The sequence below is a fragment of the Aquarana catesbeiana genome, linkage group LG09, assembly GCF_042186555.1.
Source record: "Aquarana catesbeiana isolate 2022-GZ linkage group LG09, ASM4218655v1, whole genome shotgun sequence".
Classification (NCBI taxonomy): domain Eukaryota; kingdom Metazoa; phylum Chordata; class Amphibia; order Anura; family Ranidae; genus Aquarana; species Aquarana catesbeiana.
Window position 1 is genome coordinate 115,218,354 of NC_133332.1, and position 7,006 is coordinate 115,225,359.

The following is a 7,006-nucleotide window of genomic DNA, read 5'->3' on the forward strand; positions in this document are numbered from 1 at the left end:
AGAGGGAGAGAGAGAGAGGGAGAGAGAGAGAGAGAGAGAGAGAGAGAGAGAGAGAGGGGGGAGAGAAGGAGAGAGAGAGAACAGGGTGAAAGTCGAGGGGCGATGAGATGAGAGAGGGGGGTGGGAGTGAGGGGGTGAGTCTGTAGGGGGCACAGCATAGTAACATTACACAGGAGGGGGGTTATAGCACAGTACATCACATGGTTGGCACAAACACATTACATGGTGGATACATGGATACAGCACATTTAATGGCGGGCACAGCACATTACGCGGTTGGCACTGCCCAATACAGCACATTACAAGGTAGGCACAGTACATTATATGGTGAGCACAGCACATGACATGGTTGGTACTGCACAACACAACACATTTCATGGTGGGCACTGCATGACACAGCACATTACATGGTGGGTACAGCGCATTACATGGGGGGCACTGCATGACACAGCACATTACATGGTGGGTACAGCGCATTACATGGGGGGCACTGCATGACACAGCACATTACATGGTGGGTACAGCGCATTACATGGTGGGCACTGCATGGCACAGGCACATGACGTGGTGGGCACAGCGCATTACATGGTGGGCACTGAATGGCACATAACATTACATGTGGGCACAACACATTACAATGGTGGGCACTGCATGGCATAGCACGTTTCATGGGTGGGAAATGCAACTGCACATTACATGTTAGGAACTGCACATGACATGGTGGGCACTGCAAGGCACAGCATTGACATCGTGGGCACTGCACATCACATGAAGGGCAATGCAATGCACAGCACATGACATTGTTCAGCACAGCGCATTACATGGTGGGCACTGCAATGTACAGCAAATGACATACTGGGACACAGCACATTACATGTTAGGAACTGCACATGACATGGTGGGCACTGTTGACAGCACAGCACATTACACAGTGGGCACAACACACTACATGCTGGGCACAGCACATGGCAGGGTGGGCACAGCATAGCACATGACATGGTGGGAAGTGCACATGACATGGTGGGCGCTGCACATTACACGGTGGGCACTGCATATTACATGGTGAGATCACTGTATGGCACAGCACATGACATGGTGGACACTGCAAATTACATAGCGGGCATTGCACATTACATGGTGGGCAATGCAAGGCACAGCACATGACATGGTGGGCACTGCAAGGCACAGCATGACATAGTGGGCACTGCACATCACATGAAGGGCAATGCAATGCACAGCGCATTACATGGTGGGGCACTGCAATGTACAGCAAATGACATACTGGACACATCACATTACATGGGGGGCACTTCAAGGCACATGACATGACATGGTGGGCACAGCACATTACATGGGGACACTGCAATGCACATGACATGGTGGGCACAGCACATTACATAGGGGCACAGCACATTACATGGGGAGCACTGCAATGCACATAACAGGACATGGTGGGCACAGCACATTACATGGGGGGCACTGCAATGCACATGACAGGACATGGTGGGCACAGCACATTACATGGGGGGCACTGCAATGCACATGACAGGACATGGTGGGCACAGCACATTACATGGGGGGCACTGCAAGGCACATGACAGGACATGGTGGGCACAGCACATTACATGGGGGGCACTGCAATGTACAGCAAATGACATACTGGACACATCACATTACATGGGGGGCACTTCAAGGCACATGACATGACATGGTGGGCACAGCACATTACATGGGGACACTGCAATGCACATGACATGGTGGGCACAGCACATTACATAGGGGCACAGCACATTACATGGGGAGCACTGCAATGCACATAACAGGACATGGTGGGCACAGCACATTACATGGGGGGCACTGCAATGCACATGACAGGACATGGTGGGCACAGCACATTACATGGGGGGCACTGCAATGCACATGACAGGACATGGTGGGCACAGCACATTACATGGGGGGCACTGCAAGGCACATGACAGGACATGGTGGGCACAGCACATTACATGGGGGGCACTGCAATGCACATGACAGGACATGGTGGGCACAGCACATTACATGGGGGGCACTGCAATGCACATGACAGGACATGGTGGGCACAGCACATTACATGGGGGGCACTGCAATGCACATGACAGGACATGGTGGGCACAGCACATTACATGGGGGGCACTGCAATGCACATGACAGGACATGGTGGGCACAGCACATTACATGGGGGGCACTGCAAGGCACATGACAGGACATGGTGGGCACAGCACATTACATGGGGGGCACTGCAAGGCACATGACATGACATGGTGGGCACAGCACATTACATGGGGGGCACTGCAAGGCACATGACATGGTGGGCACAGAACATTACATGGGGGGCACTGCAAGGCACATGACATGGTGGGCACAGAACATTACATGGGGGGCACTGGGCACAAGAGAGCACATTACATGGGGGGCACTGCAAGGCACATGACATGACATGGTGGGCACAGCACATTACATGGGGGGCACTGCAAGGCACATGACATGGTGGGCACAGAACATTACATGGGGGGCACTGCAAGGCACATGACATGGTGGGCACAGAACATTACATGGGGGGCACTGCAAGGCACATGACATGGTGGGCACAGAACATTACATGGGGGGCACTGCAAGGCACAAGAGAGCACATTACATGGGGGGAGCAGCAGTCTGTCCCCTAGCACAATAATTACACAACATCCCCCTAACAAATGTACTGACCTTATCATAACAGTATGGGAGATGTCCTTCCTCCCGGGCTCCTGCTGGTTAGAACATCAGGCCTGGAGCCCTGACTATACTGTCCACTACACTGCCCCCCATAGTGACACTACACTGACCTCCATACTATACTACACTACACTGTCCTGCCTACAGTCTCTCTCTCGCCCCTCCCCCTCCCAGTAACATGACTCTCACTTACCTTCTTATCCTGGCTGCATGGATCCGGATGAGGAGGAGAACACAGCGGCGGCTCTGCTTGCTGCCATGTTCAGTATCCAGCGCCCTGTGATTGGGTGTATGGGGGTCATGTGCGGAGGCGGGGCGCCTCACATGACCCCCATACACCCAATCACAGGGCGCCGGACACTTAACATGGCGGCCGGAGCCCGGGGACACAAAATTAGAAATTAGGAGGAGGCAGCCAGTGACACACACTGGCGCCCCCCTAAATATTGCGCCCGGGGCCACGGCACCCCCTGCACCCCCCACGCTACGCCACTGCCTAAGATGGGTCCTTATCTTTTTTCCAAATCACGAGATTTCAACCACCCTCAGGGACCCAGGAAAAGCAAACTTCCAACCACTACCTAATTTCTGGCAATCATAACCTATACAATCAGGGAGGGAAGGCATGTTCATTTGATGATTTTCACTCCACTTCTCTGGATAATCAAGTGAGTACTATATACTTTCCTCACTCTTTTAAAACACTTAAGCTCACGCTACCTGGTTCTCCTTCCACCCTTTCATGTCTGCCCTGTGCTGAGTTCATTTCAGTCCTAGTTCTAGGCCTGCCTGATGCACTTGACTAGCAGATTAAAACCAATGTTTTTTTTTTCCTTTTGGGATAAAGGTTTTACATAAATGAATAAAAGCTGATCATTGTAAGCCCTGTTAGCATTAAATGGTCTCTCTCAACCCTCTAACTGTCACATTTGCTGGACAGCTTAGTCTGTTAAAAGGAAGTTGAAAAAAATTAAAATACCGATTGAATCACCAGGTAAAAATAAAGCAAAATAAGGAAACAAATGCAGCCACCACATTTAGGAATAGCTAAACTGCATGTAGCAATAACTCATGGTGGAGCTGCTGGTTTATTATTGGGCCTGTCCTCTATTCTCTTCACCCCTCTTAAATTGTTCAATCCCCTTGACACAGCTGTAGTGCAGTGTTGTAATGATATTAGTACCAACTTTAACCTACAATATACACTTATATTTATATTTACCTCTACCTGGGTGCTTGTAGCTCCACCTGCAGGAGAAATAAAAACACTGCACACAAACTTCTGTAATAACCAAGATAACTTCTTTGTTTGAATAAATGATATATTTATATAAAGAATTATTACAGTGACTACACTATCACACCAACGTAGTGCAACAGTATAGTAGACAATTATGACAATTTTGGTAACAAACACAAATATACCCAAATATATATATATATATATATATATATATATATATATATATATATATATATATATATATATATATCTGTACCAGCTCCCCCTGCTCTAAACCGTAAAGTCACTACCCTTTGTAACTAGATGCAGGGCCCTGCAATCAAAGAGATAGTCTTGATGTCTTCAATCTTCGCTAGCTACAAATTTGTAATTGTAATCCACAGAGGGTTCTTCTTGGGCGTTGCGCAGTGTAAGGTAATACACTAAGACAATTATAATCCAGAAGATTGATTAAGTGTTCTTATACGAAGAAGACAAACATCTAGCATCAGTTCTTGAATACTGAAATCTATGCAAATGTAATGTTCTCCAACTTAACTTGTTCAGTGGGACTATCAGTCCCAGCAATACTCTGTAACCGTCCTAAGTGTGTATAGTATTAAACAAAGTTCCGGGTGTTAACCCTCTCACCACACGGGATCCTGGCAGATGGATGTCTCCGTTTCAGCAGTCCTCAGTCCGTATGGAGCCACCACCATGCTGTCATATTGTTTCGTTTACTAACGACCAGGAGTCCTCGGTTACCTCCCCCACGGGTCTCCGGAACAATCACTTCTGCTGCTTCAGCACACTGTGATATGATGGCAGGATCCTTGCCGCTGCTCCGCTCCTTCACAAGGTAGGCTGCAACCCTGTGGGACGCACACACCAACAGAGTCCTGCTGGCAGGCCACGTGTCCCAGGAACAAGAAAGCTAAAATGGCCGCTCCCAGCCCTTTTATATCCTCCCACAATGTAATTCAGTTCTTCTCTTGTCCAGGAGCATTGTGGGTAGGTCATATTTAATGTTCAGAAGTAAACAATCAATCACTTCCATGTCACTTCTCTTAATCATGAAACATAAAAGTGTTGTACCTTTTCAACTGTCCACTAGATGGCACTAGATCAACTTATATTCTTTTATAAAATCCAGATGACTAAAAACAAAAGTTGTGAGAGCTACATACTCCCCCTGCTTTGAATCTTTGGTCCCCAAAGATATGCAAGACCTTGTTTTTGCTACACATCTTAGCCTCTAAACGAGTGCACAGGTCCGACAGAGGAGCCTCCCACCAATTTTCAGGTGTTGGAAAGCTATTCTGTGTACCCACAACTGTCACCTTAGTATCAGATACAGATGTGTCAAGGGGTGAAACAGGGCTCTCATTGTCCAGACTGAGGAGGGACTAGGCTCATCGACATTCCTTTTACTGGTAACCTTTGTTACTTCAGAACACTCGCCCAATGTATCATATGTCAGTCTTTTGGGTGGGCGAATGCTCCTCTTTCCCCTTTGCTCTTTTGGTGTATCCTCTATTTCTGAATGAACACTGTTTTCTTCTACTTTCGAGGGAGATAAACATGTTTCAGCTCTTTCAGACAATGGTATAAACTCTGGAGCGTCTGGCCTGAGGGCCTCACTACCCTCCTCGGTTGTCGGGGATGAAACACTCTTTTCAGCTTCAGGTATCTCAGATGACCACAACCAGCTAATGTCCATGTCTCTCTCCTCACTATCTTCAGTTGTTAAAGTCCCAGACTGAGACCTAGTTTCAGGCCTTTGTGCAACCTCTGATGTAGATGATAACTCCTCCTCGGGGACTATCCTGACTGCATCAGTAAGGGGCAGAAGGTGATTCCGATGCCAAGTCTTAATTGGTCCAGCATTTCCTTCTGTTCTGATTTCAAAGACTGGAAGTCCTGGTTGCTGTTTACATACAATGTATGGCTGTGACCTCCAGCGATTTGCCAGCTTGTGCTTTCCAGGAATACCCAAATTCCTCAATAGAACTCGGTCACCAGGTTGTATATCTTGAATCCTTACTTTGAGGTCAAAGTTCCTCTTATTTCTATTCCCTCTGTTGTTTGACATAGTCCGAGCCTTCTCATAAGCAATTTTCAGATTCTATCGCAGCCTGTTTGTATATGCTCGATGAGAGGTCTCTGAGGTGTGGTCCAGAGAAGTTCCGAAAGCCAAGTCCACTGGTAATCTAGCCTCTCGCCCAAACATCAGCCGATAAGGTGAATATCCTGTGACGTCACTCTTGGTGCTGTTATATGCATGTACTAAAGCGGCAATATGCTTACTCCAGTTGGGCTTTTGCTCAGAGGTCAGTGTCCCCAACATATTGAGAAGAGTTCTATTAAACCTCTCCGGCTGAGAATGTCCTTGTGGATGATAGGGTGTAGTTCTAGACTTCTGAATTCCTAACAGATCCAATAATCTCCTGATGAGCGTACTCTCGAAGTCTCTTCCCTGATCTGAGTGAATCCTCTGTGGTAGGCCATAATGGATGAAGAACTTTTCCACTAGTGTCTTTGCCACTGTGACTGCCTTCTGATCCTTCGTGGAGAAAGCTTGAGCATATCTGGTAAAATGGTCTGTGACTACCAGAATATTTCCTTGCCCACTCAAGTCAGATTCTAGACACAGAAAATCTATGCAAACTAGATCTATGGGACCTTGGCTTGATAAATGACCCATCGGAGCTGCCCGTTGCGGCAAAGTATTTCTCTGGATACACCTATGGCAGGAATGGCAGTAACTCTCCACCTCTTTCCTCATGTAAGGCCAATAGAATCTATCCCTTATCAATTGAAGAATTCTTTCTGCCCCCAAATGTCCATGACAATCATGCAGAGCGATTAACACTGTCTCTCCGTGTTTCTCTGGCAGAAACAGTTGCCACTTCTCCTCCAGATCTTCAGAGAGGCCCCTTCGGTAGACCACCCCTTGTTGCAACTGCAACCGACTCCACTCTTTATGTAACAACAGAGCTTCTTTCCGAGCACTTTTCAAAAGTAGATCAGGGTGCT